This window comes from Culex pipiens, chromosome 2 (genome assembly GCF_016801865.2).
Source record: "Culex pipiens pallens isolate TS chromosome 2, TS_CPP_V2, whole genome shotgun sequence".
Classification (NCBI taxonomy): Eukaryota; Metazoa; Arthropoda; class Insecta; order Diptera; family Culicidae; genus Culex; species Culex pipiens.
This window is the reverse complement of record NC_068938.1, coordinates 167476430-167488600: the sequence shown is the minus strand read 5'-3', so window position 1 is coordinate 167488600 and position 12171 is coordinate 167476430. Positions and strand designations below refer to the sequence as shown.

Below are 12171 nucleotides of genomic sequence, written 5' to 3'. Positions count from 1 at the left end.
TGGCTTCTTTGGGCATACCGAAGGCACCAAAAAAGTTTCAGTCGGATTAAAAAATACAAAAAAAAGGATTGACCGAAATCGGAGAGAACTGCTCAGCTGGCTTTGTTTAAATTTTAAACCACGTGGCGCGAAGATTTTGACATAAACGATCTCGCCAAGAAGAAGTAAAAGAAAACCTGCTTCAATTTTTGAAACCCCGTGTCAAGTCCGTTTTAATTTCTTAACGTTTTGGATTTATTTTTTGAAAAAAAAAAAACAATAAATGAAGAAACTCAACATAATTTTGTTTAAATCAGTTTATAGTTAAGTTCATTTAGAATTATTTAATCCCCCCAAATTGGTTGAAAATTTTCCGTTTCCCGGGAAGTTTGCAACCCCATGAAATTGAATAGTCTGGTGTTTTTCTTTACTTGAAGCACTTTTTTTAATATATTCACAAATGGGTAATTCTCCGCCAACTCACACAGCAGCTGCCCGACCCCTCTTCGATTTGCGTGAAACTTTGTCCTAAGTGTTTTTCAATAATTTGCAGCCTGAAACGGTGATGAGATAGAAATTTGGTGTCAGAGGGACTTTTATGTAAAACTAGACGCCCGATTTGATGGCTTACTCAGAATTCCGAAAAAAAAACGTATTTTTCATCGAAAAAAACCCTAAAAAGGTTTTAAAAATTCTCTCATTTTCCGTTACTTGACTGTAAAAATCTTTGGAACATGTCATTTTATGGGAAATTTAATGTACTTTTCGAATCTACATTGACCCAAAAGGGTAATTTTTTCATTTAGAACAAATTTTTCATTTTAAAATTTCGTGTTTTTTCTAACTTTGCAGGGTTATTGTTTAGAGTGTAACAATGTTCTACAAAGTTGTAGAGCAGACAATTACAAAAAAAAATAATACACAGACATAAGGGGTTTTCTAAAAAACATCACGAGCTATCGCGATTTTACGAAAAAAAAAGTTTTCAACAAGTTACTTTTTGCGTTTCTCTTTGTTTCGTCGTCCGTGTCTGTCGCGGGTGACCATGAACGGCCATGATCGATGAAGACCAACTTTTTCAAAACTTTTTTTTCGTAATATCGCGATAACTCGTGATGTTTATAAGCAAACCCCTTATGTCTATATATAAAAATTTGTGTAATTCTGCTCTACAACTTTGTAAAACATTGTTACACTCTAAAAAATAACCCTGCAAAGTTAGAAAAAACACGAAATTTTAAAATGAAAAATTTTGTTCTAAATGAAAAAATAACCCTTCTGGGTCAATGTAGATTCGAAAAGAACATTAAATTTCCCATTAAATGACATGTTCCAAAATTTTGTATAGTCGAGTAACGGAAAATGGGAAAATTTTCGATGAAAAATACGTTTTTTCGGAATTCTGAGTACGCCATCAAATCGGGCGTCTTATTTTACATTAAAGTTCCTTTGACACCAAATTTCTATCTCATCACCGTTTCAGGCTGCAAATTATTGAAAAACACCTCTGTTTTCGCATGTTAAAAAATGGAAGGGGTCGTACCGCCCCTCCGTCACGAGATATCAAAATTCGGATTCGTGATCAGGGACAAAAGTTACTCCTTTGGACAAAGTTTTGCTTATAATTTTGGGTTTGTTATATAATTTTGGGAGCAGGCCATACAAAATGGGTTTTAGAGGACTAAAAAAACCTTTCTTTTTAACTATAGTGCGAGATGGTGCAAAATGTGGTTAAGGAAATAAGTTTTTTTTTTTCATAGAAAAGTTTGTTGGAAAATATTGATAGAATGGACAACAAAATATTTAAAATCTTTATCTGAATCTAAATCAAATGTACAGTTTTCATGTTACAGGTACAGTCAATTTTGCGTAGTTTAGGGGTCATATTTAAGCTCAACTAAAATAAGACATAAGACAACTAAAATATATTTTTTCGTGATTCGATCATCCGAAGTTCCGCGGCCTTCGGATAATCGTGCATGGACTGTACAGTTAAATCAAGTATGAATTTTAGATTTCATTTCGTTGTTTTTAATTTAAACAATTCTTTTTGAAAGAAAAGCATCCCTGATAAAATATTGTTGAAGTGCTGAGAAAATTTCTTAGATACCCGCTCAAAAATAATTCGAATGTTTTTTTTTAGTGTCACCTTACAACCCGAGCAGACGGAAATAACTTGGGAAGGTAAGTTTTTGATATTGTGAGAAGATCGAAATATGTTATAGGGATGATCGGATTAGTTGTTAAAATAACAAAAATCAATAACAAAGATTTGTTTGAAGAATAACTTAAACTGTTATTATGTTGTTATTGCAATAACAAACCAATAACACAGAAGGAATCATGAAGGAATAACAAGATTTGTTATTTTGTGCGGAGAGGTGGAGCAGCATAATAACAAAAAATGTTATTGAACTGGTATGTCTCCATAACAAAAAAAGTTATTGTTTTGATTTATTTGTAATTTGCAAATAAACCTGCAGTTGCCATTACTCCACTATACTAGTCCATGCGACTTTAAATCCATACTTTCAAGACAACTCCGACTCTGTATGCAGGATATAACGTCAACGACGACTTCAGTTCTCTAAAAATACCCGACTTCACAGATTCCGACTCCAAGTAAAAGTTGCTGAAAATTTGCTGAATCCGATGCAGTCTCCGAGATCTCACTCCAGCTTGAACTTCAACGTCAGCTCCGACTTCCTGGCTCTGTGGAAATAATAACAATTTTTGTTATTCACACTTCAATAATTCTCAATAAATAAATCAATTCCGTTAGGGAATATAACAAAATTAAAAAAAAAGAACTCTCAAAAGTTAATTTTATCGGATTAATTTTAGCTTGAAACCCCATTTCATGGTGAAATAAATGACCCCCCGAGCAGACGGAAATAACTTGGGAAGGTCAGTTTTTGATATTGTGAGAAGATCAAAATCCGTTATTGGGATGATCGGATTAGTTGTTAAAATAACAAATTTCCATAACAAAGATTTGTTCGAAAAATAACTCAAATTGTTATTGCTCTGTTATTTCAATAACATACTAATAACATAGAATCCAGAACAATAGAATAACAAGGTTAGTTATTCTGAGCGATGGATGGGGAGCACCCAAATAACAAAAACTGTTATTGATATGGATTGATTGCATAACAAAAAGTGTTATTAATTTATCACATTTTCGCAATATAAATTTTAGTCTGAAAATACATTTAAATCGTTTTAAATTACTCTCTACCCATTGAGGTCTCCACTCTCCTCCCCCCACCCTCCCTTTTACTTCTATCAGTCAGACAATACACCTCATTGTCAGAAGATTTTTCTTAGTTTTAAATTTCTATTTGGTAAATCATGCAAATTTTCAAAGCGAAATTTATTTGAGGAGATGTGGAAGTTAAACTGTAGTTCAGTTAAGCTTTTCTGTGATTATCTTAAGAAACAGTTCCTAACAAAAGCAAAATAACAAATTACAAAAAGAAAAAAAATCAAAAATGCAAAAACAGACTGGTGTTGTTACAGTAGCTGTAATTTGCATAAAAATAAACATTTTTAATACATGATCTGCCTTTTTTTTACTGAAATTAATGTTAAAAAGGGAAGGACTTACCGGAAATTTTGATTGAATTCAGCTAAACTTCAGTTCCGGTTTGGTACGACTTTTACTCCCCTCCCTGATGGGCTGCTCTTTTCTCGTAGTTGATAATAACCGAGGTTCATGCTGAAAATGTAGAAAGAGATCACAAAGTGTCTAATTCTTAATAGCAATTTAATTATAAAACTTATCTGACGACTTGCAGGTGATATTCAAAACTACAGAAAGAATATCTCACAACAAAACCATTAGTGGAACAGCATCTTCGACGGTCTCAACTGTATGGAGCTGTTTGGAGGGCAAGCATCGGTGCATTTTTTCTGAAAGGATAAAGAATGATTAGAACTTGGTTAGAGTTAAACTTGAACAATCAAAACTTACCTTGCTCAGGTGATATTTGTTCTCGTTGTTTTTCATTTAGAAGTTGTTTTCCGGCCTTGTAAAACGCCCACCAGGAAATGGTGCTTTCGTGACAAACTTAACGATTGTCTTCCAGACAGGCTCGAGCATGCCGAGGTTGTTTTGGTGCCTCTACTGTTATCACTGCTTTTGCTGCGATCAGCGTCGGTGGCAGCAGTTCCCACAGGTCAAATCGGAGAACATTTGATACACACGAATTGGTGCAGTTTCTTCGTTCATTCTACAGCACACCACCCAAAAATTTTAACAGTGGGCAGCTAGTGGAAGAGTAGATTTTATCAAAAAAGTGCTGCTTGCCTCCTCCCGCTAGAAATACATCCACGAATCGGACCACCACAAACTGGACTCGTACGAAGGAAAAAAAAGCAAAATAAAACAAATCACTCAATAGTTCTTCGTTTCGCTGATGCACGAAATGGTTTGTTTACCTTTTTTCGGCAATCTCAGCAAAGTCAAACATACAAAATTGCTGCCGGATCTTTTCCGGGAGAGTTCCAGAAAAAGATCCGGCAGCAATTTGCATTAATTTGACCATTGCTAAGGATGCCGATAAGTTTGGTTATGTTACTGCTGGCAAAAGACAATGCGTAGGTTCAGTTTGTTTACCTCTGGCATCAGGAGTTGCACTGATAATGCACTGATACGAAACGACCGCCTTCCGGGCACGGACATTTTTGCCAGCACTCACAGATGTAAACAACAACTTTTGCTGCTGCGAGGAAGGGTCCCAGATACAAACACAGAGGGCAGCCTTTTCCGGCATCTTCGGTGGCCAATTTTGATATTTTCTTCCACTAAACAAATTGACACGAATAAACACACGCGCGCGAAACATGAAAACAGAATAAAAAACTGTGTTTACACTCGCGAAACGCAGCTAGCGGCTGATGCGACGGCTGCGACGATAAAAACAAACAAGAGCCTGCTGCGATCGGTGCGTTGACGTTTGATTAGGGGCGTTCATAAATAACGTGAGTGTAAATATGAGAAATAAAAACTTGAATAAAAGTATTTTAATTTTTTATATTGAACGTGACCAATCCGTTTAATAATCATATGCATTGCATTTTTCATTACATTTAGGAGTGCTAGAAGGGAAGGGAGGGGTTGTAGACTTTGTTACACTTAATATTTACTTTTTGTGTATTGCAAGTCTAGCATAACTTTGTAATTGGGCCATTGGCGTGTGTATCATGTTTACGCTAGAGTAAGTTACAAGGATTGTAATGTGAATCAGAGAAAAAAGTAACTTATTGGTATTTTCAAAATAATAGCAGAGAAACGTCATTTGGAGATGACCTCTTGGACAGATTCCGTTTCCAAACGTTCCCTGGCCCACCTCACCACCCCCCGGTTCAATGTAAACAAACTTTACACTCTCAAATTAGAATAGTAACCACAAAATACACTTCAAATTGCATTTTGCTTAGTTCGTTTTCGCACTTTTCATACGGTTTATCAGTATTTTCCAGTTCGACTACGATTACCAAAAAAAGTGTATTTCAGTGACCGTGTAGATTGTATCCAAGGATCGTCAGGAACTTTCGTTTTCACTGGTCGTGCTGATTGTTTTTATAAAATTTATTAAATTAAATTTTTGAAGCTGGACCGGAAAAAACAAGTTGTCGCGCTCTTTCTGGTTTCAGACTTTTGGCAAAAAGAGATTGATGAGGGTATCGGTAAGTTGCTTACAACGCTCTTTGAGTTTTAAAATTACTGAATCCCGTTGCAGATATTCAAAGAAAATCAAACCCGCGCCAAGGAGCAGTTTAATGAGCTGGATGAAACGGCCGGCTATCGCTTCAAGGCCTGGTCGAGGTCACGAAAAAAGCAGGTCCCCGCATTCGTGAACATTCTCGCATCAACCTCCAGCAACAATCAGCAGGTTGGCCCACTGGCAGCACTGACCGCACGGACAAAAATCACACGACCACCACCATCTAAAGCTTGCGGGCAGGAACATAATGATGTCGGGAAACCTAGACATTCTAGCGCTGAAGAATGACGACGTGAACGAGATGCCTGCTGCGACAATCCACCCTAGCAGTACCTCCGTCAATTCAAATTGGGTTCGTTCGTTTTAAGCGCCGCCCTGGCGGATTCCGCATCATTAACCTTGGAGGTACCTGCTGCTGGTCGCGTGCTACATCGCCAGCATCGATACGCTATCTCGTTGTATCAGTTTGGCCAGCGTGCCGTACTCTAGTTCGCGCAATATATCGAGGGACCCCCATTACGAGCCGCTTCACACCGGCGTTCCGTGAACTACGGCTGCTGGTCGTAACCGATCACCAGCCCTTGACAGAAGCGCCCGACGTCAAAAATCGCAATCCGCCCCGATCGGCTGATGTGGTGGCTGCTGAACGGAAAGATCTTCAACAAGTGAGAGCTGTAGCCCGATCTGTACTTTTACCGTGATCCGAAGGAGCAGAAGCATGCTGCGATACTGGAGGCTTTCCCGGCCGCTAAGGAGATGTGCACCGACGAGCCGATACCGGCCTTCGAGGAGGGTGGAAACTGGAGCTGGTGCCGCCAACCCGCAGATGACCTGGAACGAACACGAAATCCAGACCGCCGGATCGTGAGCGGACCACCGGTAGATTCTAAGGTGGGATGACGGTGCTGCTACGCGCAAAGGGTCGTATAAGAGGCTGGTCGGCTGTCCGTTGATGCTGATCATTAAAAAAAGCTATAAATGGGCAGTACGAAATTTCTGCTTGAGCCTTTAAAAGAATTCATTGATTTTTTTTGTTTTGTTTTGGCGAACATTGAAAATTGATTCATTGAACCTTTAAAAAAACTTTATCGGCCTTTTATTTTTAGTTAAAATGTTTCGTAAATGGAAAAATATTACAATTTTTATCCAATTTATTAATTTACCCAAGAAAAAGTGTTTGTTTTTTTCTTCTTTGAATTCGCTCTGTAAAATAAAAACTGTTGTTATGGTTTCTTATACGTAATTTTTTTTTGTGCCAGAACCTCCGTTAAAAAAGGATTCATTCGTTATAATTTATAAGTACATAAGGACATAAGTACATGTAAAAACAAACAAAAATCGCACGGTGGAAAAAATCGTCCAAGTCCGTGAATATCAAATTGAGAACAAGTTTTAATTTCGAAAAAAACAGATTCAGTATTTTTTTTTGTTACGAAAAACAAAATATATTATTTTTTTGTTACAATTTTGTTACGACTTGGAATATTAAACCAATAACAGTTCCTGGTATTATTGAATAAAATGGAAAAACATAACTGAAACTGTTATTATCGTCTTATTCCTCATTTCCAATGAAATAACAAACCAATAACAGTTCCTGTTATTGTGCAATAAAATGGAAAAATATAACTTAAACTGTTATTCGCATCTTATTTCATATTTTCAATGGAATATCAAACCAATAACAGTTCCTGTTATTATGGAATTAAATGGAAAAACATAACTAAAACTGTTATTATTATCTTATTCCACATTTTCAATTGAATATCATCCCAATAACATTTTTTGTTAAAATAACAGAAACTGTTATTATTTTCTCTTCCAACATTTATTTTCAAGAATATTCAATAACAGTTTCCGTTATTTTAACAAAATTTGTTATTGAAATGACACGAATTTTGTTATTACCGTCTGCCCGGGCGATGAAATTGGTCAAAATTATTTCATAGTTCTAGCCAATTTTAGTAAAATCCCTTAGGGGGTATATCAAATAATTTAAAAAATCAACTTTCAAAATTTCAACTTTTTGGAATAATTTTGGCTTAAGGACCCCATTTCATGGCCAAAATAATGACCCCGACGAAATTGGTCAAAATTATCCCATAGTTCTAGCCAATTTTAGCAAAGTCCCTTAGGGGGTATATCAAATAATTAAAAAAAAAAAACAAATTTCACAATTTCAACTTTTTAGAATAATTTTAGCTTAAGGACCCCATTTCATGGCCAAAATAATGACCCTGACGAAGTTGGTCAAAATTATCCCATAGTTCTAACCATTTTAAACAAAGTCCTTTAGGTATATCAAATAATTAAAAAATCAACTTTCAAAATTTCAACTTTTCAGAATAATTTAAGCTTAAGGACCCCATTTCATCGCCAAAATAATGATCCGGCCGAAATTGGTCAAAATTATCCCATAGTTCTAGTCAATTTTAGCAAAGTCCATAGGGGGTATATCAAATAATTAAAAAAATCAACTTCCAAAATTTCAACGTTTTAGGATAATTTTAGCTTCAGGACCCCATTTCATGGCCAAAATAATGACCCCGACGAAATAAGACAAAATTATCCCAAAGATCTAAACATATTTAACAAAAGAAAAAATAGTAACAGATTGTGTTATGGACACTTAGAAACTTTTCCATTTGTGCAATTTATTGTAATTTTATTTCTAAGTCAGTATACCGAACGAATAACAAATTTTGTTATTAGGAGAGTTTTTGAAATGTATAACATTTCCTCTTATTAGCGTGTTGTTAAACATTTTCAATATAATATCACTTCAATACCAAATTTTGTTATTTTATCAGAAACTGTTATTATTTTTTCTTCTTGAAGTTGAACTTCAGGATAAAATAATAACACTTTTTGCTATTTTAACAGGATTTGTTATTGAAATATTATTAATTTTGTTATTACCGTCTGCCCGGGAAGCTTATAATTATTGACAGACGATGTCGCGAAAACTATTGGTCTGATTTTTAATGTTCATCAATGAAACTTTTGTGAAATTTTCTGATCTTTTCAATCAAAACGTTTCCTAATGCCTTCAGAATCAGATCAGATCAGATCAGAAAATCATATGTGTAGATACAGAATTTTATACATTTTCATACCAATTTTATTGACCATCTCTCAAATGATATACTGTAAAGATCTTCCAAACATTCAGTAGCAATTATAAATCAATTTTCATAACATGACTTATCAAATTCTATTCCCGAATAAATTAACTCAATTTATTGAAATTGGCCAAACTCAATTCCGTCTTACACAAGCCAACACATCACAAGTCAAGCTGATTCTAGTCAAATCCCATTATTAAATTTTTATGCTAATGTCGTCTATTCAACTCGACTGCGCACAATAAAAGTTCTCTCAAGAGTACGCCGTGTCGACTTCTGTATAGCCTTCTCGTCGCCAGCGTAATTCATAAAAAGCCATTAAAGTGCTGAATATTTCACTCCCCTACTCCTACAAAACCCAAACACTGAACTACATTACACGACAACGTCCCTTTGATTTCAAACTTGAAACAAAAGGCTTTTACTCCTGTAGCAAGGTCAATCGATAGCAACCCCTTTTTCCCACAGTCAACGCACCCATCTCCCCTTCTCTTTCTCTCGTCAACCTCACACGTGTCACCCGTCCGTCCCTTGCCACGCCACGTGCTCTCATTGATAAAATCTAGCACATGCGCAGAACCCGGCTCAACCCTCCTGCCGAATTCTGCCAGCCTGCTCCAATTCTTATTAACATCCTCAAATCGCGCGCCCAAAACACGTCATACGCAGCAGGAAACTAATCGTTCAAGTCTCCCGAGCCGGGTTTTCTCCGACTTTTCCGCGAAAAACCCTGTCCCCGTTTTTGCTTAAGTAATTTCTCCCTGGCCAGAAAATGAGTGCTGCACCACGTGGCGTCTCGAAAAAAAGAAGCCTACGTCTCCAGGACTTCGGAGAGAGAGGAAACGCTCGCTCCCGAAAGATCCCGGAAAATTAAAAAAGGGAATCTCCGTCCACGTGGTGAGAAAAATTTTCCACCGAGAGAAAATGAGAGGAAACTCATTTCCATGGCTGTCTTGTCGTCGTCGTCACTCTGATTAGAATAGTGACATGCCCCTTGGAAAATTAAGGGGAAATTAGTCCGCGAGAGAAGTTCGCGTTTTCCCAGGATGCAAACCAGGAGAGCGTTTGTGCTGTGTGTCTTGGGAAAGGGGTCTAAAACAAAGCAGCCCGCGACGATTAGTGACCACCATCCGGCCCCCTCTTCGTCAAACTTTGAAAAACCTCACTTTCCACCAAATATCGATCCCCCCAAATGGCCATTGACCTCGGGAAGCCCCCCGAATCGGTCAGTCCGGGACATCCTGCCAGCCATGGCCGCCTGGTGTCCATCTCATTAAGCTCGTCGGTAATGAGCTCGGACACCCGACGCGTCTTCAAGACCCGAACCGAATTTCGAAATTTGAATTGCGTCCTTAACGAAATTTCAGAAAAAAAAAACCATACGGTGAGAAAAATTAAGGGGAAAGTCTCCGCGCACGTGGCGCGCGACTTTGGAAATGAGAGAAACTTTCCGCCACGTGTTAATGGGAGGGGTGAGGAGAGAGGGTGGAAAACTCTCCACAGGCGGTCTTGAGGGTGACTCTTTTTTTCCAAATTACTTAAGCGTGGCGCCGGTTTTCCACCGGCAGCAGGAGCGAAGGAAAATTTGGGTGGGTGGAAAATTGCAGCTCGGGAAAATTGCGAGTTTTTCTACGTTGAACACATTTTTTATCAATTTATTGGTGACGGGATAGAATTTTCCGATGCCAGGCGGACAGGATTTCGAGGGGGTGGTTTGTTTATGTTGGTGGGTGTTTTGCCGGTATGCTGTTATCAGTGCGGGTTGAAAGTGGGTGCATGCGCAGAAAGGGGGTGGTTGATTGTTGTTGTGGAGGGGAGGTTGTTAAATGGTTCATAAAAATTAAAAAAAAGGGGTATGGAATGTTTTGAAGAGAATTTGTAATTTACAACAAAAAAAAAAATGGTTTATATCATAGAACTAGTAATACATTAGGGGGCATTTCATTCTACATTCTCCAAACTTTTAATGCAAATGGAAGCAACGATGCCAGATTACTTTATGGGAAATCTGTATTTTCTTAAAAATAAAGCTGTATTTATCTGTATCATGTCGAATTCGAAGCTATAAAAGACATTTTCAAATTTTTAACAGCAGATTTAAGCTTTTTAATCATGTTGAAGAATTATTCTATTAATATTCTTTGAATCTTTTGAATATAATCATTAAAAAAAATCTGTATCTACAGATTTATCTGTATATCTGGCATAACTGAAATAATAAAATACATTTTCCTGGGATGAAAAATGCTTTTATGCGTAATTGTTTTTTTTTTATATTTTGAGGATTGACAAAAATTTTGTTTGCATTACCGCAATTTTTTTCACATAAAAGTATGATTTCATCAAATTTTGTATTTTTTTATTCAATTAGACAGTTTTAAATATTTCTTAAAATCGAGAGGGAATTGCAAAAAATAAAAAAAATAAATAACAAGTCATGATTTCAACATTTGAATAAAAAAAAGTGATTTAAAATGCATTTTACACTGGTTCAGTTGTTTTGCACTCATTAAATTTACTTTTTTTGCGAGAAACAACATTGGAATTTAAAAAAAAACATTGCTTGAAACGAAAGAAGCATCAAAATGCATTTCAAATTGATTTCAGCTGATTGAACTTTTATATCCTTCAAAATGTAAAGTTTTTTGAATAAAAAAATCTCTTTAATTTTTCCCTTTTTTGTAGGGGAGGCAAAATAAACTTTAAACATATTTGCAAAGGCCTAATTTAAAAAAGTACTGATTTGAAATGCATTTGCATTTGAGTAGAAATTTGTTAAAATTTTTTTTATAAAATTTTTTGAGTTTTACAATTATTTTTCTACATAACCAGTTTTTGAAAACAAATTTGATTTTCAAAAAATAAGAAGTGTTACCGATGGAGGTACATCAGCAGTTGGAAGTGGAGACCGTTACAAGAACGGTCAACGGAGGACACCAGCTGAACAGAGCTCCACCTAATATCCTTTTGCAGAGAATTTGTGATATTTCTTTCTTAAATATTTCACTATCTTTTTTTTCTCTTTTTCTTATCTTTCTTTTTCTCATTCAATTTTAACTGCTTCTACTAGAGTATCTCGCGAAATTTTTATTCGAATCCTCAACTAAGTCTCTCGCTCTATAAAGCCTTACCGTTTCTTTAATATTCTTATTTAAAAAAAGGTTATTCACGTCCCAACTTTTCTATTACTATTCGCTTTGTCTCAATCAATAACAAACCACTTTATAGCTTTTCAGCTGGGTATGAAGGTAATCTATTAAAACAAATATGATATATGATATATTGAAATTCTATAAAATGACTATTACTACACTTGACATACTCTACACAATATC

At 36.2% G+C, this 12171-nt stretch overlaps 1 protein-coding gene and 1 pseudogene across 4 annotated transcripts in view; one reads left to right on the top strand and one right to left on the bottom strand.

Moving 5' to 3' along the window:
- Positions 1-12171, bottom strand: part of LOC120429078 (serum response factor homolog) — a 441698-nt gene that overhangs the window by 188894 nt on the left and 240633 nt on the right. The gene's annotated exons all lie outside the window — the stretch shown is intronic.
- LOC120431765 (40S ribosomal protein SA-like) lies at positions 4753-7621 on the top strand (annotated as a pseudogene).